The sequence below is a fragment of the Alligator mississippiensis genome, chromosome 2 (assembly GCF_030867095.1).
Source record: "Alligator mississippiensis isolate rAllMis1 chromosome 2, rAllMis1, whole genome shotgun sequence".
NCBI classification, from domain to species: domain Eukaryota; kingdom Metazoa; phylum Chordata; order Crocodylia; family Alligatoridae; genus Alligator; species Alligator mississippiensis.
In genome coordinates, this window is record NC_081825.1 from 170,199,865 (window position 1) to 170,223,164 (window position 23,300).

The following is a 23,300-nucleotide window of genomic DNA, read 5'->3' on the forward strand; positions in this document are numbered from 1 at the left end:
CAGAAAACTGCAACCTGCTGGGGAAGAGTGGCTTGATGGAGCTACCTGTGGCAGGGTAGCTCCCAAGAAATGCTAGGCCAGTTACCTCTCCAGTGAAAGGTGGGTAGGGGTGCCTGAAAACCCCAGGCCCCACATCCCTGGTGGGTTTATCTATAACTGGAAGCCAGGTGTGAGGCTCCAGGGTTAATGGGGACCTGGAAGCTGGGTGTGAGGCTCCAAGGGGGGACAGGGCTTGGAGCCCTAGTCTGGCAGAGAGGAGCTTGGAGTCCAGTGAGGGGGCCTGGGGCCTGAGAGTGATAGGATGCCTGGGGATGGAGCTTGGGAGCCCAAGGATGGGGCAAGCTTGATGCCCAGGGATGGGGATGGGCACCTGAGGATGGGGCTGAGAGTCGAGAGAGGCTTGTGGCCTGTGGATTTGGCTTGGAGCCCAAGAATGGGGCCTACAGACTATGAATAGGGCTGTTTGTTAAGCTATGTGCTGTGTTAAGACATGTGCTGATAGGGCCGGTTGTTAGGCCATGAAACATCTGCAAAACATGAGACATGTCAAGGGTGTGTTGGAGCACGTATAGAGGCCTTATAGTCAGGGCATGTAAAGGGCAGCCTCCTGCCTGATTAAGATCAGTTTATCAATCGGGAACAGCAAGGCGTGGTAGGTGAGATGGGTGGGTGGGTGGTTACCCGAGAAACAAGTGGGATAGCATACATCAAGAGCAGCCCCAGGATGCCCGCTTCATACATGGGCACACACTGGAAGGAGGGCCCTCCCCTTCTTGCCCCTGCCCCCTGGCCTGTCCCCCCCTCTCCACCCAGCCTGACCAAGCTTCCCCTTGGCTCCCAGAGTTCTCCCTCACAGAATGCAGGGAGGCAGAAGGCAGTGCAAAACTTTATTGAGCAGCCAGTGCCCCCTCAGCTAGGCAGCCATGGGCCTCTCTCAGGTGGAGAAATGTGTTGATGCCTATGGCAACGTCATCCTTGGCTGTAGGGGCCAGGGACACATAGCATAGGCACAGGTACCCCTCCAGGTAGTACCATATGTTGTGGAGAACTATGGACTTTCCCACTGCTCCATCAAAGCTCAGGGTCCCATGCCATGTTCTCAGGTGGGCCTGGGGCACCATGGTAATCATCATCAGCAGAGTGTAGTGGGTCAGGCACCCCTCTGTGAGCACAAACAGGTCATCACAGCACACCCGGGGCACTCACCAGGGGCATGCTTGGGGTGCAGGTCATGTGGGGTGGGGCTGCCCTGGGTTGCCTCTCAGGGTGGGGGGGAAGGGCGGGGGTGCCACCTGCTCCATGTACCAGTCGGCTGGGAGACCCTCACCCCCCCAAGCCCAGCTGGCATGGGCCTGGTGGCATGGGAGGAGACTGCCTGACATGCCAGAGAAGAAGCGGGTAGTGGCTCTGCAGGTGCTGCCAGGAGCCAGGCCTGTCCTGGCCTGGGAAAGGGCAGGGAAAGCAGGCTGCCTGCAGCAAGCACCAAGCAGCCCACCTCTTCCTGTGGAGTGAGAGGGGATATTGGTCTCATCCAGCAGCTGCCTCTGACCTGGGCCTGCCCAGTCAACTTACCATGGTCCCTGGATATCTGTGCACACATGACACCCGACCTGAGGCCAGGCAACACACAGCCCCCTGCTATACTGCATGTTATCTCAGAAATGTAGCTAACACTCATAAAAAGCCTCTTTCTCTTGGCTCTGCAGGTTCCACAGTAGCACACAGGGGAGATGCACCAACTGCCAGAAGGGATGTGCCTTCAGGGTCATTGTCAGCCTTGGCTGGGGACCTCTGTATGCACCACCTCCAGCAGTGGTGGACCCAGGACTGGACCCTGTTGCTGGACCAGCTGGCTACCATTACTCACAAAGGACATCATGCGTGAGTGGGAGAGGGTTGTGTATGACCTTGAGAGGGACTGGGAGAGTGGCATATTGCCCTTCTCAAGAGGGTACTGGAGGCCCAGAAGCAGCAGGCTGCCATAGTGGCCAGGGCAGTGGAGGCCATGGAAGAGGACCACTGGGTGCTGGAAACCATCCTGGTTCTGGCAGCTTCCTTCATTCTACCTGCTGCCCAGATCCCAGCCATGCCCCCCCGCCCTGCCCCTGACCGCTGCCCAGCACCCAGCACCCTAGTGGACTTGGGTTGAGGTGCAGTGGCACCTCCAGCAGCCAGGTCCTCCTGGCTGGGCACCTGCCCCGGATCCCCTGCCAGGTGGGCCCCCACCTGGGTCTCTCCTGATGCTTGCCCAGGCTTCATGCATTCCCTGAGCAGGAGCTGTCTGCAACAGGGCTAGCACTGTGTGTGGGCCCTGCTGGTCCTGGCCCCAGGCTTCAGGAAGGGGAGCCAGCTACACTAGCATAGCAGTGGCTGCCCTCACACCAGGGCAAGCCCCCTGCTTACCGGTTTCATTGCAGCAGGTACCCCTGCTGTGGTGTGACCAGAGGCTGGGATGCTGGGTGTCTGTCCCTGGGCTCCACCTGATAGGCATTTCCACCCCACTGTCCCCCTCCCTGGGAAGGCACACAGAGTACAATGTACATAGTCTGAATGGGGAAGAGGGTGCTTTATTGGTGATGGGCGGGGTGCTTGGTGGTGGGGTTCTGTTGTTTGGGAGTGAAGGTGGGGGGTTTCTTGTTTGTGAGGGAGAGTAAGAGGGGGTCTGTGTTTGTGGAGGGGAATAAAGTCCTTTGCAGAAAACTGTCTGAAGTGATCGTGGTACTGGGGGTGCACAGTGGGCCTGGCACATGTGGTTAGTTGGCCAGGTGGATTACAGTGGGAGGTTCAGGTCCAGAAGCAGGTGATCTGCCAGCACCTCTCACACCCAGTATCTTGGCCCCCGCTGCTGGGTGTGGGGCTCACCTGAGGCCATGGTGGGTGGGGGGGAGGGGTCATTGCTGTCAGTGCTGCCACAGGTGGTGCTCCTGCTGCCTGGTGTCCTCTGTTTGCTGAGCCTCCTTTGCCCATGCCTTGCAGAAGAGCTCCCCCTGGGTCTCATAGATATTATGCAGCACACAGGCTGCAATGATGACCTGGGGGATGTTGACTTCCATGATCTCGAGGGGGGTGGTGAGGGTATGCCAGCTTCCTGTCAGGTGGCTGAAGGTGCACTCCACCAGGGCATGGGTCCAGCCTAGGCACCTGTTGAAATGTGCCTGGCCAGGGTCCAGGTGGCTGATGTAGGGCCACATGAGCCAGGGGAGGAATGGGTAGGTGGGTTCACAAATGAGGAGGGGCAGAACCATCACTTCACCCAGCTGGAGGTCCAGCACACCTCATGTGAAGCACTCACTCTCCACCAGGGCTGGCAGGGTGGAGTTCCAGAAGACATGGGCATTGTGAGCACGACAGCCTTCACCATAACCGAGTGAAAGCCCTGCCAGCTGTAGTAGGGGTGGTCACCATGGGGTGAGCAGATGATGGACATGTTGGTTCCATCCAGGGCCCAAATGCACTGGGAGAAGCCTAGGGCATGGAACCCTGCCACCACCTCCAGGGGGTCACGGACCCATAGCACAGCGTGCCCCAGCATGACCTGAAGGGTGCCCAGTGGTCAGCTTGCCCACACCAAAGAGGTGGCTAACATAGCAGGCTGGCACGCATGGCCAACTTGAGCAGGGCAATGGCAATCTGGGTCTCTGTGCAGGGGGAGGTGGCCTCATGGTGGTTGACTGCCACTTCAGGTGTGGGCAGGGCTGGTGCGGTGCTCCTGGAAGGTGGCCCGGGTCATCCAGAATGAGTCCAGCCACTGCTCATCATTCCTGGTGCACTGGATGATGCAGAGCTACCAATCCTGGATGGAAGGACAGGCCCACAGGTGTCAGGGCTGGTGCCCTAGGAGCTTGTGGACAGCACCTAGGAGCATGGGGAACAAGCAGGAGGAACTCACACTCCTGCTTGCAAACAAGAATTTCAACTTAGTTGGGCTAAATGAAACTTGGCGGGACCCTACCCATGATAGGGAAGTAAGCACTGAGGGCTATAGGCTGTACAGACGAGATAGAGTAGGTAGAAAAGGTGGAGGGGTGTTGCTCTCTATGTTAAGGAGGAATATACATCTTCCATAATCAAGATGGGACCAGAGGAGGGTCAAATTGAGGTATTGTGGGTCAGAATGCAAGAGGGTCAGGGGAAACAGGACTTGGTAGTGGGGGTCTACTACAGGCCGCCACATCAGGAAAGACTAGGGGCAAAAAAAGAGGCTGTGGAAGCAGGGAGTAGCTACCAAGGTGGAGTATACCTACTTGGCCCGCATTTGCAGGGAGGCAGTCAGAAAGGCCAAAGCAGAAATGGAACTTAAGCTGGCAACAAAAATTAGAGACAACAAAAAGTCCTTCTTCAGGTATATAGGGAGTGAAAAGAAGGTGCAGGGTAGCATAGGACTTCTACAGGATAAACTAGGGCAATTAGTGACAGATAAGGGGGAGAAGGCTGAGCTCTTCAATGAGTTTTTTGCCTCTGTATTCCTAAACATGGATCAGGACAAATCTCCCAACTGGATCATAGACAGGCACAAAAGAGAAACCAGCCCATCAACTGTTAGCACTGACTTAGTGAAGGGACACTTGGAGGGGCTAGATGTGTTTAAGTCAGCAGGCCCAGATGATCTTTGCCCAAGGGTGCTGAAGGAATTGGCCAGTGTCATAGCAGAGCCACTGGCACAGCTGTCTGAGCATGCTTCATGCTCAGGTCAGGTCCCAGAGGACTGGAAAAGGGCCAATGTGATCCCTATTTTCAAGAAGGGGAGGAAGGAGGATCCAGGTAACTATAGACAGGTTACTCTCCCCTCTATCATCAGGAAAAACTTTGAAAAAATTATTAAGGATCACATTTGCTGGAGTCCAGCGGGAAAAACAATGCTGAAGGGCACCCAGCATGGAGTCATAGCAAGTAGATCCTGCCTGACTAACCTCGTTTCTTTTTATGACCAGGTCACAAAATGTTCAGACCCAGGAATCGAGTTAGATGTCATCTACTTAGATTGTAAAAAAGCTTTCAATATGGTATCTCATCCTATTCTCATAAATAAACTGAGCGGCTGTGACGTAAATGATTACACGTTCAGGTGGGTGGCAAATCAGCACCCTGAGAGTGGTGGTGGATGGGTCAGTATTGACCTGGAAAGATGTGGGCAGTGGAGTCCCACAGGACTCGGTCCTTGGACCTGTGCTGTTCAATGTCTCCATCAGTGACTTGGATGAGGGTGTGGAAAACACTTTGTCCAAATTCACAGATGATACCAAATTATGGGGTAGAGTTAACACACTAGAGGGTAGGGAATGAATCCATGTGGATCTGGACAGGCTGGAAAAGTGGGTGGAACAGAAGAGTATGCAGTTCAGCAAGGACAAGTGCAAGGTGCTGCATCTAAGGAAAAGGAATTACCAGCACGCTTACAGGCTAGGGGAGGACCTTCTCAGCAGCACAGCAGCAGAAAGGATCTCAGAGTCATTGTTGACACCAAGATGAACATGAGTTGTCAATGTGACGAAGCGATCAGTAAAGCTAACCACGCTTTATCATGCATTAGCAGGTGCTTGACAAACAGTCCAGGGAGGTGATACTTCCCCTCTATGTGGCATTGGTCAGGCTGCAGTTGGAATACTGCATCCAGTTTTGGACAACACACTTCCAGAGGGATGTGGACGACCTTGAGAGGGTTCAGAGGAGGGCCATTCATATGGTATGGGGCCTGCAGGCAAAGCCCTACAAGGAGAGATTGAGGGCCCTGGATCTCTTTAGCCTCCACAAGAGAAGGCTGAGAGGTGATCTTCTGGCCACCTACAAATTCAGCGTGTGGGGGAGTATCAAGGAATAGGAGATGCTCTCTTTACCAGGACACCTCTTGGAGTAACTAGGAACAATGGCCACAAACTGATGGAGAGCAGATTTAGGTTAGACACCAGGAAGAACTTCTTTATGGTAAGGGTTGCCAGAATCTGGAATGGGCTTCCAAGAGAGGTGGTACTATCCCCTAACTTGGGGGTCTTTAAGAGGAGGCTAGATATTCACCTGGCTGGCCTGTCTGATCCCAGCGCTCTTTCCTGCCCAAGGCAAGGGTCAAACTTGATGATCTGCTGAGGTCCCTTCTGACCCAAACATCTATGAATCTATTAACCTGTGGTGGTGTCCATTTGTGCATCATGGGCATCCTGGCCAAGGTCTGGGCAGCAGCCCAGGGGCTATGTGGCATCAACATGGGGCAGGGGGCCTCAGACATGACAGTGAGCCTGGTCACACAGTCACACAGCACAGAGGGGCAGACAGGGCCAGGGCTGACCAGGGCCAGGTGATGGTCACTGCAGTGATGAAGCACAACGAGCAAGCCAGCAAAGAGAAGCCTGGGGTGTCTGTCATTGCTGCCAGGGCCTGGCAGTGGAGCAGCAATTGTATGGTGGGCACAGGCTCTGCAGACAGAGTCATAGAGGGCTCTGCCAGCATGCTGCACACTGCTCTGGGCCAGAAAAGCACATTGCCAGGGAGCATCACACAGGGCTGCCCTTTAAAGGGCCTCCAGCTCCCCCTAGCTTTTGCAGCAGGGTGGAGCAGGGCAGTAGGAAGCCTGGAGCCGACTACTCCACAAGCAGCAAAACTGCTTCTAAATGGCTGCATGTGTAGACACATGCCCAGGGCTGGTTTACTGGACACTGGGCATGTCTACGTGAGATACTTAATGTGCAGTAGACTCATTCTACTGCACATTATCATGTCATGGCAGAAGCCATGCTAATGCACAGAAGAATTAGTCTACTGGTACACTTAGTGTCAAGATTGTGCGCCTGTACTATTCTGCAGTAGTGGTGATTACTAAAGATTTAGTACCTCGTATTAGAGGTACTAAACTTAATGTGCAGTAACAACAGTTCATTAATGCATGTGTAGATGTGCCCATTAAATTACTGTGCAGTAAACCCAAATAACATTAATTGTACATGTAGACGCATCCCATGAGACTGATATTTAGGGGGGGAAAGTGACCTTTTTGTCCTCTTTGAATATTTCTTGTGTGTAAATGCAGCTGCACAGTACATCTGATTAGCTTAATAGGCCAATGGACGTCACAGTTGTTTCACATAAATAGCAGCAGAACAGAATTAAAAAGAGATAAGGCAATTAAAACAAAACTGCTTATAGAGATAGTGTCTTATGGTTCATGTTGGATACCATGATTATCTAGTACTGGGGCAGACTTGTGTTTAAATGCAAGAATACTTTTCCAAGGATTTCACCTTTAGAAAAGTGATCAATATGGTCTTGTTAGTAAAAGAGGCACGGGAAGGATAAAAACCATAGGCAAAACCAGAAGAAAATTCCAGCTGCCATGTCTGAGAGAACCAGTGGGTATGTCTACATGTTCATGAATGCGCTTTTGCTACTGTGCATTAAATTTAGTACCTCTGGGCACTTTTACATGTGCTCCGGGGGGGGGGGGGGGGGGGGGGGGGGGGGCGCTGAGATCCTCTCTAATTAAAGCACCACCATGTCTCCCATATCAGCTTTCCCACACTTCAAAATGGTGGCAGGGCACTTGAACTTGAACTAAAACTTGTTCAACAAACTTCAGTTCAAGGACTCCCACCACCATTTTTAAGTGAGGGGACACTGATACATGAGGCCCAGGAAGCTGCTGGAGCGCAGTAATTGCCATGGTCCAGCAGACCCAATTAATTGAATTCCAGAGTGTTGGAGTAGCCTCTGTGCTCGTATATAGGCACCCTCTAATGTGAGGTACTAAGTAAATGTGTATTTGGCTGCTCACAAAAAAACACACTTTTATGACACTTAATGTGCAGTAGTCTAATTTTACTGCACATTAGAGTATTAGCATGGGTTTTGCCATGATGCTCTAATGCTCAGTGAAATTGGGTACTGTGCATTAAAGCACACATGTAGATGCGCCCAGTGTGCAGGAGCCAATTGCCCTTTCAATAAAGGTTTAGACATCACCCCCTAAAGGAGCAGCATTCAGCCTGTGACCTGCTATTTCACCTGTCCTAAAAAGAAGTGTTTTCTCAGTTTACATTTGGAAACGTTCAAAATTGTCTAAAGACCATTGAGGCCATTCAAGACATATTTTTATTTGCATTTTGTATTCATAGATATAAATACCCCTTCCTGAATGTCTATCTGCCTAGAAGTCTGACCCCCACCAGTGTTCTAAAGCTAAAACTATAGACACAGGGTACAATTTTCAAAACTGATTAAGTCAGCAGTGCCCAACCCATGGCACAGGCACTACAAGTGGTACAGGCAACTTGTGTATATGGCATGTGGCAAACTGGGGAGGGGATAGTTGGCAGATAAGGTACGAAGCAGAAATCAGAGTAGCAGATTGGGCGGGGAAAGGGAATGGCACTTGGAGAAGGTGTGGGGTTAATTTGTGGTATGGCTGACAAAAAGGTTGCTCCCACCTAGAAGCAATGGTGCCTGTCCAGCTGCCTGTTTGCTGCACCATGCTGCTCCACCTCCCCACCAATTTTCACTGTCTGCGCATCAATCCAAGAAAGGTTAGCAGGCACATTTTCAAAAGCGGTGTCTTACTTTGCTTACCTTGATATTTGAATACTTATATCTAGACACAAGGCAGTAGTGACGTGTAGGGGTGCACGGGGGTGCACACGCACCCCCTGAGAGCCCCTGACCAGATGCACTCCCCACCTAGGCGATGGGCAGGAGGGGCAGGTGGGAGCGCCAGTGGCCCCCCTGCAAGTGCTGGCCAGGGAGTGGGAGCACTGGATGTGGTGCTGTGGCCACTTCTGGGTGCACCACGGCTGCTTCTGGGAGTGCTGTGGCCATTTCCCAGTCAGCGAGATTGGCCGTGGGGGGCTCCCTCCCCCAGTCGCTGACTGGCTGCTGGGGAGGGCATGTGCCCTCCCCCGACTAAGGTAGCATCAATTGCCCATGACACAAGGGCTCTAATTTTCACAAGTGTTGAACTCTCACATCTCTTATGGCCATCCACAAGAGCTGCAGGTGATCTTGTGTTTCTGAAAACCATGGCTAATGAGTAAGAGGGAAGATTTCAAAAGACATATTGAAGGCACATTGTTACAAGTCTCCTTGCACATCCATGATATATAATGGAACTAAGCTATGTATCAGATCCAGATCCAAACCTTGCCAAAGCGTTGAAGTGTTCAGATTTTGATTGACTCCAGCTTTACCCAGACTCTCTTTACAGCATTTGTGACTGGGACCCAACTGAACATCAACTAAAATTAATGGAAAGGATCTTACTGATTTTAAAGAGAGTTGGATTCACTCCCCAGGGAGGACAGAAAATAATGGACAGGTTGGTATAGTCCAATTGTCTCACTTAACCTTGTCCTGATGCCAAAACCTACCTGGGATTCTTATCCTCAAACTCTCATAGAGAATTTGGGTTGGGAGTTATTTTACTTTTACTTCATGCACTGCTGTGCACCTGATCAATATACAAACTAGTAAAACACTAATATAGGCAATATTAAGCTAAGAACAATCATTTAGCACCAGCAGTGGGGCTGAGCAATGGTTGGACTTAGCTCTGAAGTGGGAAATCTAGGCTAGCAAACATAGATTCATACCTGAGGACTGTTGTGCATAGGCAACACCAGGCATGCACATTAAAAGGATTGGATGTATTAGTGACCATTGTTTTGAGTCAGTGAAATGTATTCACTGGATCCCTTCCCTGGTAGTTACCCATGACAGGGGCATTTTTCAGGATGTTGATTAAATTGACACTGTTGTATTCCTGTTACAGCCTCTTGAAAGTCTTTTGCCTCCAGGCCTTTTTAATCGTTCCTTACAGCCAGGAATCCTGCTGGCTGTCCTATTTGTGGTAAATGGAAAACAATATTTTAGTAACCGTGATAAGTATCATTTAAACTAAGTTGGTATTTAATGTTCTTGAGCCACTTTCCAAAGAGACAAGGCCATCAGACAGTACAATGACCCTACATTCCCTACCCTGACAATGTCTCCATAACATATCGTGTCAATTATTTCTTGAGGCTGGAATTACAGCGCATACTGGAAGTGCAGAGGCATGAAGAAGTTAACTTATATTTTCCAGATGTCAAAACTGGGTTTTTTATGTTTTGCATTAAGTTTTGTCTCTTACACTAGCTGTATTGGTTCACAGTAGGCATAAAACCAAACCCTTGTTAGCCACACACTGCTCTTTTGACCACTGCCACACACTGCTCCCACTGAAATCACTAGGAATTGGAATGCTGAGTTTATTAAGCAAGGACTGAGCTCCTTTTTTTCTAAGTGGTTTCTACAGTGGCTTTATAGGATCTAACTTCATAGTTTCATAGTAGGTAGGGTCAGAAGGGACCTGAGCAGATCATCAAGTCTGACCCCCTGCCATGGGCAGGAAAGAATTCTGGGGTCAAATGACCCCAGCAAGGTGTCTATCTAGCCTCCTTCTGAAGACCCCCAGGGTAGGAGCCAGCACCACTTCCCTTGGAAGTTGGTTCCAGCTCCTAGCCGCCCTGACTGTGAAGTAGTGCCTCCTGATGTCTAGCCTGAACCTACTCTCCGTCAACTTATGGCCGTTATTCCTTGTTACTCCCAGCAGTGCTCGGGGGAACAGGGACTCTCCCATTGCCTGCTGGTCTCCCTTGGCCAATTTATAGATGGCCACCAGATCCCCTCTCAGCCTTCTCTTGTGGAGGCTGAACAGGTTCAGGTCTCGTAGCCTCTCCTCATGGGGCCTGCCCTGCTGACCCCTGATCATACAAGTGGCCCTCCTCTGGACCCTCTCAATGCTGTCCACATCCCTCCTGAAGTGCAGCACCCAGAATTGGATGCAGTACTCCAACTGTGGCCTGACCAGTGTTGCATAGAGGCAGAGGATCACCTCCTTTGACCTGCCTGTGATGTATCTGTGGATGCATGACAAGGAGCGATTAGCCTTCCTGACTGCATCCCCACATTGGCGGCTCATGTTCATCTTGGAGTCTATAAGGACTCCAAGATCCTTTTCTGCCTCTGTGCTGATGAGAGGGGAGTTCCCCAGCCTGTAGGTATGCTGCTGGTTCTTTCTCCCTAGGTGCAGTACCCTGCACTTGTCAGTATTGAATCCCATCTTATTCTCACCTGCTCACCTCTGTAGCCTGTCCAGATCCAATTGCAGCCTGTCCCTCCCTTCTAGCGTGCCCACTTCTCCCCACATCTTAGTGTCATCCGCGAATTTGAACAAGGTGCTTTTCACCCCCTCGTCCAAGTCGCTGATGAAGATGTTGAACAGTGCGGGCCCGAGGACTGAGCCCTGGGGGACCCCACTGCGCACATCCCTCCAGGTCGAAAATGACCCATCCACCACCACTCTCTGGGTGCGGCCCTCCAGCCAATTGGTGACCCATCTGACTGTGTAGGCATCGACACCACAATCTCCTAATTTTTTAACGAGAATGGGGTGAGGGACAATGTCAAAGGCCTTCCCGAAGTCCAGAAAGACTACCTCTACCGCGACACCTGCATCCAAGGATTTTGTGACCTGGTCATAGAAGGCCACCAGGTTGGTCTGACAGGACCTGCCTCTAATGAACTCATGTTGGTTGCCTGAACCAACCATGTTGGGTGTGACTGAAAATGTTTTTTTGTGTGGATCTCCCTGCACATCCATATAAAAGAGCCAGCCTCTCCCTGTGAACATCATGCCGGTATATACCATTATAGGATTTCATTTGCACAACTCTCCTTCCTGTACTTGTTTGTCTGTATGTAGTACTGGGTGGGGTGAGTTCACAATTGCCAGGGGGCTCTGTGGGTGTTGCTGGCACCCTGTGCTGAGTTGCCAAGTCTAAGTCCTATGGAGGGAGACTCCTCTACTGTTAATCTTAAGTAACCTTAAAGAGTTTCACCACCTTGTGATGAAGGATGATGTTAGGCATCTTTCAATAAGACCTTTACAATTTCATTAATTTCATATCTTCTTTATTCAAGCTGTTACAGTTTGACAGCCCTGACAGAGGAAAAGCCCTGCACTATAATATTTCAATTGTGTGCACCACATCTAAATACTGCATGCCACTAGCTACTATGATGTTAGTTGTACCATGTTGTCATATAATAAACATCTAGGTCACTAAGACAAGTAAAACAAATTACATTGGGACAGTGGAGAAAAAAAAAAGCAAGGAAATTTTTTCACTTAAAATGTAAATGGAGACATGAACTAGTTTATTCTATATTAATTAGAGATAGATTAAGCTAAATGTGGATTGCATTCTCAAAACCATGTGTAGGTATCTAAAGAAATATGGCCAGGCTTTCACAGTGCCTAAGCACCTGTGGCTCTTAAGTTATGGATGCTCAGCATTTCTGAAAATTGGGCAACTTTAATTTTGATTCCTAATTACTGTGTGCTTAGGAGCCTCAATTTACATGTGTACTTTGAAAGTTTATTCCCAGATTAAGTTTTTTTCCTAAAAGCTATTGAGCCAACATTTCCTATAATATATTGAGCCAACATTATCTAACATAATGTGTGCAGCAATTCAGAACTGTGCAATAGCACAGTGCTGAAAAGAATGAGCATTTAAAGGCTGTTTGTAATCACTGGGTGCATCTACACGTGCATTTGCTCCAGGGTGGGTTTACTCTAAAGTAAATTACTCTAGGGTAAACCCACCCCAGGCAGGCATCTACACATGCAGAGAAGTGGGAGAAAATTTGTTACTTATAGCAGTATAGAATTATAGAAAATTAGGGTTGGAAGGGACCTCAGGAGTTTATCTAGTCCAACCCCCTGCTCAAAGTAGCACCATCCCCAACTAGATCATCCCAGCCAAAGCTTTATCTAGCCAGGCCTTGAAAACCTCCAAGGATGGAGATTCCACCACCTCTCTGGGTAACCTGTTCCAGGGTTTTACTACCCTCCTAGTGAGAAAATTATTTCTGATATCTAACCTAAACTTCCATTGCTGCAACTTGAGACCATTGGTTCTTTTTCTGTCATCTGCCACCACTGAGAACAGTCTAGCTCCATCCTCTTTTGAACCCCACTTCAGGTAGTTGAAGGCTGCTATTAAATCCCCCCTCAGACTTCCCTTCTCTAGACTAAATAAGCCCAGTTCCCTCAACCTGTCCTGTGCCCCAGCCTCATCACCATTTTTGTTGCTCCCATCCCCTGGGGCCCTGCATTGGCCCCCTGCTGCCACCAGGGAGAGCTGGATGCTCTTGCCACAGCTGCCTGTAGTTGGCAGCCATCTTTAAAAGACAACCCCATGCACTGCTCCTGGGTCACTTGCTTCCCTGGCCTGGAGCAGCATGCAGAGCATGGTGGCAGCATGTGGTGGCTCTGTCACCACAGCTTCTGCCCACCACGCCATGGCTGCTTCAGCCCTAGGCCCTTGCAGTGACATCTGCCACCCTGGACACCTGCTAGCCACTGTGCTGGACCTGCTGGCCCACCTCAGGGACTGTTGCCTGGACCAAGGCAGTCTCAGCCCAGGCAGCCCCACCGCTCTGTGAGGCTGCCTGGCCTGGCTCCCCAGCCCCCCTGCTGCCATGCTGCTGCTGCCCAAACCCCATGCTTCTGCCTGAACCTCAGCAGGGATGCTGCCAATGTGTTCCTGGATGCCACCACTGGAGCCATCCATGCCCTACTGGGCCTCGAACCCCACCACCTCTGGATTGCTGGCTGCACATTATGTGACCACCTGGGTGATGAGCAGTGGCTTCAGTCCTTTCAGATTACTCAGGCCATCTTCCAGGATCTCCTGGAGAAGCTCCGCCTGCACCTGGAATGGCAGGACACCATGACGAGGCATCCTCTCCCTGTGGATACCCAACTGGCTATTGCTTTGCTCAAGCTGGCCACACCCACCCACCTCTGTTATTTTCATCACCTCTTTGCTGTGGGCAAGGCAACTGCCGAGGAGGCTGTGCTGAAGGTATGCAGTGCCCACCAGGACATGTTGACACACACCATACTCTGTGTGCACAATGTCCTGGTGGTGGTAGCAGGGTTCTGTGCCCCGGGCTTCCTCCACTGCATTGGGATCCTGTAACAGAGAACCCTGGACCTGTTACCAGAAGGCAGGTCGAGGGTTCAGAGGGGAAGGAGAGACCCCAGATGAAAGAGAAGAGACCGGGGGGGGGGGTGTAACAGGGAACCCTAGCCCTGTTACCAGAAGACAGGTTGGCCCCTTTAAGATCAAGACTTTCTGAGCACAGCATGCTGGTAAGGTAGGGGTTAAAAGTTGAGCCAGGCCAGCTGGTCAGGTGACCGGAAGGGGGCAGGCCAGGACTATAAAAACCCTGGGCTGGGCAGCAGTTGGAGTGGCAACCAAGGGAGAAAGAGTACGTGTGAGACCTCCATGGAGAGCCTGGGTGAGTGGTCCAAAGGGTGAAGGAACTAGTGAGGAACCCAGAGAAGCAGCTGCAACCCCAGAGGAAGGACGGTAGCCAACGGGTACTCTGGTAGCATGACCCCAGAGTAAATGTAAGCTGGCGTGCTGCCTTCTTTGATCATCTTTTTCTGGTGGCAGTTATAGCCCATGGATGGACTGTTCATGGGTTTTTTGGGGTTTTTTTTTTTAATAACACCAGCGGTTTGGGTGAGGCTAGTGGGGAAGGAGGAGGCCTCATTGAGACCCCACTACACTGTGGGGGCCTGGCACCCGTGTGGGCAAAGGATCTGGGATGTACTGACCCCGGTGCCAGAGAAGGTGCAGTATTCAGGGTACATAGGCCCTGGCACCAGTGTGGGTGCAGGATTTTGGGGGGGTACAGACCCTGGCACCAGAGGGCGCAATCCTAAAAGGCCAGGGTGGTCTGGTGTCCCTGAGGTACAGTTTATTTGTTTGTTTGTGGACTGGGACAGCGTTGGTTTGGGGCCATTTCCCAGCCTTGAACTCGCAGCCCTTTGGCTGTGGGGGTTGGTGGCTGGGCCTCTGGGCCAGGGAGGCTGGGCTCCAGACTGAAGCAGAAAGGAGGGCCACGAGCCTTAAGACAAGGAAAAGGGCTAGAGCCTCAGAGTTGAACCCTGTTTGGTGGGTTAAGACGGAGAGGCCTAGCTAGAGAAAGGCAGGGGTCAAGGCCCGTGGACACGGAAGACACCAACAAACGAAATATAATAGGCAGTCTCCCGCTTACAAGAACATGAGTATAACAATTTTCCATCAAAACATGGCAGGCGAGTAGAAAGCGGGACACATGAACCTTAACGGGGACTGCAAGGGCGCCCATGTAGGGTGCAGATAACAGGGAAGATGGCACTTGGGAAGGCAACCTGTTACAGACCCACATCCCTGTCACTTGCCTGTCCCATGGTGACCACTCCTACTACAGTTGTTGGGGCTTCCACCCTGTCATACTCCAGGCCAATGCTGACCACCATAATGCCTTCACGAATGTAAGTGCTGGCTGGGTAGGCATTGCCCATCTTCTGAAGCTCACAGCTCCTCCCTGCCAGCCCCAGTAGAGAGCAGGCACTTCAGGCCAGGGATGCCAGACCTCCAGCTGGGTGTGGTGGTGGTCCTGCCCCTCCTCATTTGGGACCTACCTACCTGCTCCTCCCCTGGCTCATGCAACCCTACACTAGCCAGCTTGACCCCCACCAGGTATACTTCAACTTGTGCCCAGGCCAGACTCACACCGTGGTAGAGTACACCTTCATCCTTCTCAAGGGACTCTGGTGCACCCTTACTGCCCACCTTGAGGTTACTGAAGTCAACATCCCCCAGGTCATCATCACAGCCTGCATGCTGTATGACATCTGACAGGTCTGGGAGGAGCTGCTTTGTGAGGTCTGGGTGGAGGAGGCACAGTGGGTGGAGGATGCCTGGTACCAGGAGCACCAGCTGAAGTGGCAGCGACAGCAACAAGCCACGCATCTACCAGTGGGGACCAGGATACCAGGTGTGAGAGGTGCTGGCTGACCACCTCCTTCTTCACTCCGTGCTGTAGCCCACTTGGACAGCCAGCCACAGATCCTAGCACCACCACCACACCTGCAGCACCATGCTCACTGCAGACAGGTCTCAGAAAAGCAGTTTATTCCCTTTCACAGAAACAGATCCCCTTCTCCCCTCTCCCTTCCCCACAACAGAGCCCATCCCTCCTCTCCCCTTCCCCACAGAGCCCCTCCCCTTCCCCCTCCCCACAGAGCTGCTCCACCACCCACCACCAATAAAAAGCCCTCTTCTCTGTGCAGATTATTTACAGTGCAGGCAGTGTGTGCGCCCTCCTGGGGTGGGGGGCCATGGGGTAGAAGCGTCTAGGGTATGGACCCAGGGGGCAGGTGGCCAGCACCCTGACCTCTGGGCATTGCTGTGTGGGTGTGCATGCCATGGTGAAACCGGGGGGTGTGGGAACTCACCTGGGGGCGACAGCGGGCACTGCCCTACTATTGTGCTCATCTCCTCTTCCTTCAGCCAGTGGGCTAGACCAGCAGGGCCTGCATGAGATCCTGGCCCCGCTGCAGGCAGCTCTGGGTCTGCAGCTGCATGGAGCTGGGGTGAGCAGCAAGGCTGGGCCCAGACAGGGGGCTGGGTAGCACGTGACCCAGGGTAGGGGCTGGGGCTTCTGGTTGGTGGAGGCACTGCTGCACCTCAGCCCAGGCTCATGAGGGGCCTTCTATGGGATGGTGGGATGCTGCCAGAGGGCAGGCAGGGCTAGGGCCAGGGGCTGGGCAGTGGGAAGCATGAAGGTAACTGCCAGGGCCAGGACGGTGTCCAGCACCTGGTGGTCCTCCTCCATAACCTCCACTGCTCTGGCCACCAGGACAGCCTGCTACTCCAGGGCTTCGATGTGCCACCCCTCCAGGGACAGGAGCCTCTCCTGGAACTCCTGGTCTGCCTGGTCCTGCTGCCAGTCCCTTTCCTCCTCATGCCAGTCTCTGGCATTCTCAGGGGCAACATCCTCTGCCCACCAAGCCCATAAGTCTTCCTGACACTGCTCAGCCACTTTGACCAGCTGATCCAGTGTACTGCTGGAGCTGGTGCATCTACAGGGCCCCAGCCAAAGCTGCCGGTGACCCTGATGGTGCATCCTGGCTGCCAACTGGTGCCTCTCCCTCACATACAGCTGCAGGGCTTACGGAGCCAGGAGAAAGAGGTTGTTTGTGAGTGTTTGCAACATTTCTGAGATAAGATGTTCTGTACCAGGGGGCTGTGCATTGCCCAACCTCAGATCAGGGACTGGGCACACACGGGGGTGCACACCCATCATGGTAAGTCACCCATGCCCAAGCACAGGTGGCTGCTAGTTGAACCCTTGCCCCTGCTTGCTTCTCAGGGGATGGTGGGCCACTGGGTGCTAGCCACGGGAAGCCTGCCTCCCCCACCATATTCCCAGGCTGGGACAGGCCTAGCTTCTGGTAGCACTTGCAGCCACTGCTCCGGAGCCACTGCCCCCCATGTCCTTCTGCAGATCAGCCTGTCTCCTGTGCTTCAGCCAATCCCATGGGGGTCCTAGCTGACTGGGATGCAGAGCTGCTGGCACCCCTGGCATCCCCCTGTGGGGCCTCTCTGGAGAGGTGCCCTGGGGCCAGCCCCCACCCACACTGGTGCTGTGTCTTGAGCATGCCCCTGCTGTGAGTGTCCCAGGCTCTGTGTGAGGAGCTGTTTGTACGGACTAAGGGGTTCATAGATTCATAGATGTTAGGGTCGGAAGGGACCTCAATAGATCATTGAGTCTGACCCCCTGCATAGGCAGGAAAGAGTGCTGGGTTTAGATGACCCCAGCTAGATGCCTATCTAACCTCCTTTTGAAGACCCCCAGGGTAGGGGAGAGCACCACCTCCCTTGGGAGCCCGTTCCAGACTTTGGCCACTCAAACTGTGAAGAAGTTCTTCCTAATGTCCAGTCTAAATCTGTTCTCTGCTAGCTTATGGCCATTATTTCCTGTAACCCCCAGGGGCGCCTTGGTGAGTAAAGCCTCACCAATTCCCTTCTGTGCCCCCATGATGAACTTATAGGCAGCCACAAGGTCGCCTCTCAACCTTCTCTTGCGGAGGCTGAAGAGGTCCAGGTGCCCTAGTCTCTCCTCATAGGGCTTGGCCTGCAAGCCCTTAACCATACATGTGGCCCTTCTCTGGACCCTCTCCAGGTTATCCACATCCCTCTTGAAGTGCGGCGCCCAAAATTGCACGCAGTATTCCAACTGTGGTCTGACCAGCGCCTGATAGAGGGGAAGTATCACCTCCTTGGATCTGTTCATCATGCATCTGCTGATGCACGATAAAGTGCCATTAGCTTTTCTGATGACTTCATCACACTGACGACTCATGTTCATCTTGGAGTCCACTGGTTAGGGGCTGCGTGCAAGTCCATGCCCTTTATGTGGCAGCTGGATGAGATCCTGGCACCCTAAGACCCTGGCCTGAGCCATGCCATCTACTTAGTGGGTGCTCAACCGACTATGCTATGCTGTTGCTGATGGCCATGGTGCCCTGTGTGCACCTGTGAACCCGGCATGGGACCCTGAGCTTTGATGGTACAGGCAGCAAGCTTGCCCTGCCCCACAACCTCTGTCATACTGCATGTCCCTGCCCCTTGCAGGACATTGCCACTGGCATCAATGACTTCCTTGGTGTGTGAGAGGCCCTTGCCCACCTAACTATGGGGCACAGGTTGCTAAATAAAGTTTTGCACTGTCTCCTGTCTTCCTGTGTGCTGGGAGTGGGGGGGGCTCTGGGGGTCTGGGGGAGCATGGGTGGGCCAGGTGGGGATGGAGGCAGGGGCCAGGGCCTGGGCAGGGGCCAGAGCAGGGGTGGAGAGGGTCCTCCCCCCAGTATGGGGCTTACCAGGTGGCTGCAGCAGGCGTGCCTGGCATCTTGAGTCAGTGCCCACTGGTGGCAAGGATGTGTAGCTTCTGGTGGAGTCCTGGAGTACAGCAGCATGGCATCCAGCTGCCCGGGTAGGGGCTCCTCCAGGGAGGAGTTGGAGCTGCTAGCAGCTGGTGCATGGCTAGCCTGGCCTCTTGGGTGGGGTTGAGCATGCAGAGATGTCAGGGCAGGTGCTGGCCCAGCTTTCCAGAGCTGGTGGAGGAGGCCAGGAGTGGGGAGCTTGATGGAATGGGCTTCTGGGGAGCTGAGGGGTCTTCCCCCAGTGACATGTTTCTGTGTGTGCCAGGCCACAGTGGAGGCCTGGGCAGGCCACCCATACTCAAGTAGATGGCATGGCTCAGGCCAGGATCTTAGGGTGCCAGGATCTTAGGGTGCCAAGATCTCATCCAGCTGCCACATAAAGGGCATGGACTTGCATGCAGCCCCTAACCAGCAGCTGTGGTTGGTGACTGTAACCAACTGTACCCAGAAGGCCTTGACCTTTATGCATCACAGACATGCTGACCAGTCATGTTCAAGCTCCCACGTGCAGTCTGACAGCCCCTCATAAATGTGCACATTGGAATGCCCACTTGGCACAAACTGGGTGAAAATCTTGGTCTAGAACCACAATGTGATGAGATACACAGTCTCCTCCTGGGACCAGTTGGAGCTCTGAAAAGTGGTGTGTGGCATCAGAGAGGACACCAGCATGGCTCCCATGACAGCTCACTGGGCCTCCACATGGCAGTCCCAGTGCAGGCAGGCCTTGGCAGCTAACTGCAGCACCCAGCATTGGGACATGGCATAAGCAGGCACATGGTGGGGTTCTGCTGGGAACCAGTGATGGGGTCCAGGCAGGCTGATGCAGGTGCCCTGGGGCCAGCTGGAGTGGGATCTGGTGGCCAGAGGCTGGCTACAGGTGTCCCAGGGTGCTGTCAGGCCTAGCAAGTGCCTGCAGTACCCAGTGCAGTGTGACGGTATAGGCCTGGCATCAACACAGTGCCACAATACCAGGGACCAGTACTGGGGCCTAGTCAAGCTGCTGTAGCTGGTCTGGGGTATCTTTGGGGACACACAATGGCCCAAGATAGCTGCGAGTGGCCCAGGGCCCCAGCATCCCCACAGAATTTTAAGGGCCTAGGGCTGGGGCAGGCCAAGAGCTGCCCCAGCCCTGAGGCTGGAGACTCTCCCAGCCCTGGGGCCCTGGGGCTGGGCTGACGGTGGCTCCCTAGTGGTGGGGCTGACTGGGAACAAATTTGCTTCTCATCAGCATCTACAAATACGTTACTGTGCAGTAATTGTGAGGAAATTAGCTACTTGTATACAAGTAGCAAATTTACTTGCAATTACAGCAAAATATTGTGCAGTAAGCATTTGTACATGTAGATGAGGATGCTTTACTGCTCAGTAATTTGCTCTATTGCACAGTAAAGTGTCTCATGTAGATGCACCCACTGAGAATAAGATGGAGATTTCACTCTACTTCCAAGTAGAGATGTGCCCACATTGCAAAATACAGTAGTATGATTAGTATGAAGTATAGTAACATGGACCATTGTAGAACAGAAAATTGCTGAGATGTGCAACTGGCCTTTGATGATTAAAGGTGGTTCTTTTAGTTCAGAATTTAAGTACAAAAGGCCGAATTATGTGACAAATTGAGCCCTCTTAACTTCCATTGGTATCAGTGGGTGCATCTACATGAGACCCTGTATTGCACATTTAACTAATCTAATACTCAGTAAAGCATCAATATCGACATGTGCACAGCACTTACTGTGCAGTAAATTAGACTAATGTGCTGTTTGCTAGTACCAACAAACACAGGTACTAGATTAACAGCACATTAGCTACTGCAAAGTACCATGCATGTAGAGCCTGAAAGGAAGCAATTTGCTCCAGGTCAGCCTAGGCAAAAGTGGGCCACAGAGGTGGAGAGCGAGGGGTGGGACACCAGGATGAGACACAGGGTGGAAGCAGTGCCAGGACCAGGGGATGAGATACACAGGGGAGAAGCAATACCAGGGACCAGTACTGCTTCCCTTTCATGTCTCCCTCCTGGTCCTGGCACTGCTCCCCGCCACCCACTCACCCCACCACATCTCCCCCCAGTCCCTGGTGCTGCTTCCCCCTCACATTTCCCCCCTAGTCCTGGTGCTGCTTCCCCTCTGCATCTACCCCCTGGTCCTGGTGCTGCTTATCCCCATTTTCAGGAATGGGACATTGCCCCAAGCCAGCACCACCAAGCTGGGCTGTGATCCCAAGCTCTGTGTGGCCAAGAGCTGTCCATCACTCCTGGACAGCTCCTCCCTATTCTCTGGAAGCCCAGGCCTGACCCTCATGCCCCTTGCCCACCTGGTGCTGGCATCTGGGGGAGCCTGGAGCTCCTCCTGGCTGCTGCAGTGGGGAAGAGCATGGCAGTGGGGCAGGAGCAGCCCTGGACTGTATTGCTCCCATTGGGAGCAAATTTGCTCCTGACAGGAAAACACATGTAGACCTGCACCCAGGAGCACTTTAATGAGCCTGTATTTTCTTCACAAGAAAGACATTGCGACCTCTGCATTTTGCCATCAAAAAGTCTACCTGAGTCTACCAACCCATTAGGCTGGCATGGTTAGTGGCAACATTTTCTGTAGCCAACAGCACACAAAGGAGTGAAGTAGGTATCTCCACCTTGGGCTCCCTTTGACTCCTCAGCTCAAATGATCACGTAGGGCTGGATTTCAGCACAAGTCCAGAGTGTGGCTGAAACTCATCCCTTTGGAGCTATGGTAAAATATCCTGTTCACTCAACTTCCATATCCCCCCATTTTACATATTTAAACCCTACCCCCTAGCTGGGGAGATGCTTAAAGCATTGCTGCTCTTCCAGTGTATTGGAGAAGATAAAGAACATTCATTTCTGGGACTGAATGCAGAGCACTAAAAATGCAAAGCTATACCTGAAAAATATATCTCTTTGCACTTACTAATACCTAGGCAAGTGCCTGGATCCCATTCCCATTCATTGAATAACACAAACTGAATAAAAAAGAATGAACTACTGTACACTCCAGATACTAAGTATTAAAAGCAGATGAGCACAGGGACTGTCTAAAATATAAAAATAAGATGCAAGAAGTAGTGCTTAATGCTTAAATACCCAATCTGATCATATTATTTTTATGAAATCCCTCATCAGGTTTAATAATAAATTTAATAACAGAAGCATATTTAAATCAGCCAGGCTATGGATTATGCATGTCTTAAAAGGGACAGAAATAGTAGAAAACGAAAGAAGTCAATCTAGCTAATAACATGTGGATTTTGTCATCTACATGGAAATGTTTCTATGTTTTGTTACTCAGTGCACTGGTAGGTTGGCAGAAGAATATCTCTATTCTAGCTGATGTCAGTTAATGCACCACACGATACTAACTTTCAATGATTTTCTTAAGTTCTTATTTAACAACAGAAGCAACAACAGCAAAAGAGGGAGCAATTAATCACAAAGGCTCAAGAACAAAATGGGGTCTTGCGTAAAACACATCAATTCAATACAATCCCAAAACGAGGAAATCAGATGAGAAGTAACATCTGGGTAGAAAAATCACCTTCCCCAGGCACCGAGGGGAGCAAAAGCTCTTTGCAATAGATTCATAGATGTTAGGGTCGGAAGGGACCTCAATAGATCATCGAGTCCGACCCCCTGCATAAGCAGGAAAGAGTGCTGGGTCTAGATGACCCCAGCTAGATATTCGTCTAACCTCCTCTTGAAGACCCCAGGGTAGGGGAGAGCACCACCTCCCTTGGGAGCCCGTTCCAGACCTTGGCCACTCGAACTGTGAAGAAGTTCTTCCTAATGTCCAATCTAAATCTGCTGTCTGCTAGCTTGTGGCCATTGTTTCTTGTAACCCCCGGGGGCACCTTGGTGAATAAATACTCACCAATTCCCTTCTGTGCCCCCGTGATGAACTTAAAGGCAGCCACAAGGTCGCCTGTCAACCTTCTCTTGCGGAGGCTGAAAAGGTCCAGTTTCTCTAGTCTCTCCTCGTAGGGCTTGGTCTGCAGGCCCTTGACCATACGAGTTGCCCTTCTCTGGACCCTCTCCAGGTTATCCGCATCCTTCTTGAATTGCGGCGCCCAGAATTGCACGCAATACTCCAACTGCGGTCTGACCAGCGCCCTATAGAGGGGAAGTATCACCTCCTTGGACCTATTCGTCATGCATCTGCTGATGCACGATAAAGTGCCATTGGCTTTTTTGATGGCTTCGTCACACTGCCGGCTCATGTTCATCTTGGAGTCCACTAGGACTCCAAGAACCCTTTCCACCTCTGTGCCACCCAGCAGGTCATTCCCTAGGCTGTAGGTGTGCTGGACATTTTTCCTCCCTAGGTGCAGCACTTTGCATTTCTCCTTGTTGAACTGCATCCTGTTGTTTTCTGCCCACTTGTCCAACCTGTCCAGATCTGCTTGCAGCTGTTCCCTTCCCTCCGGCATGTCCACTTCTCCCCATAGCTTTGTGTCATCTGCAAACTTGGACAGAGTA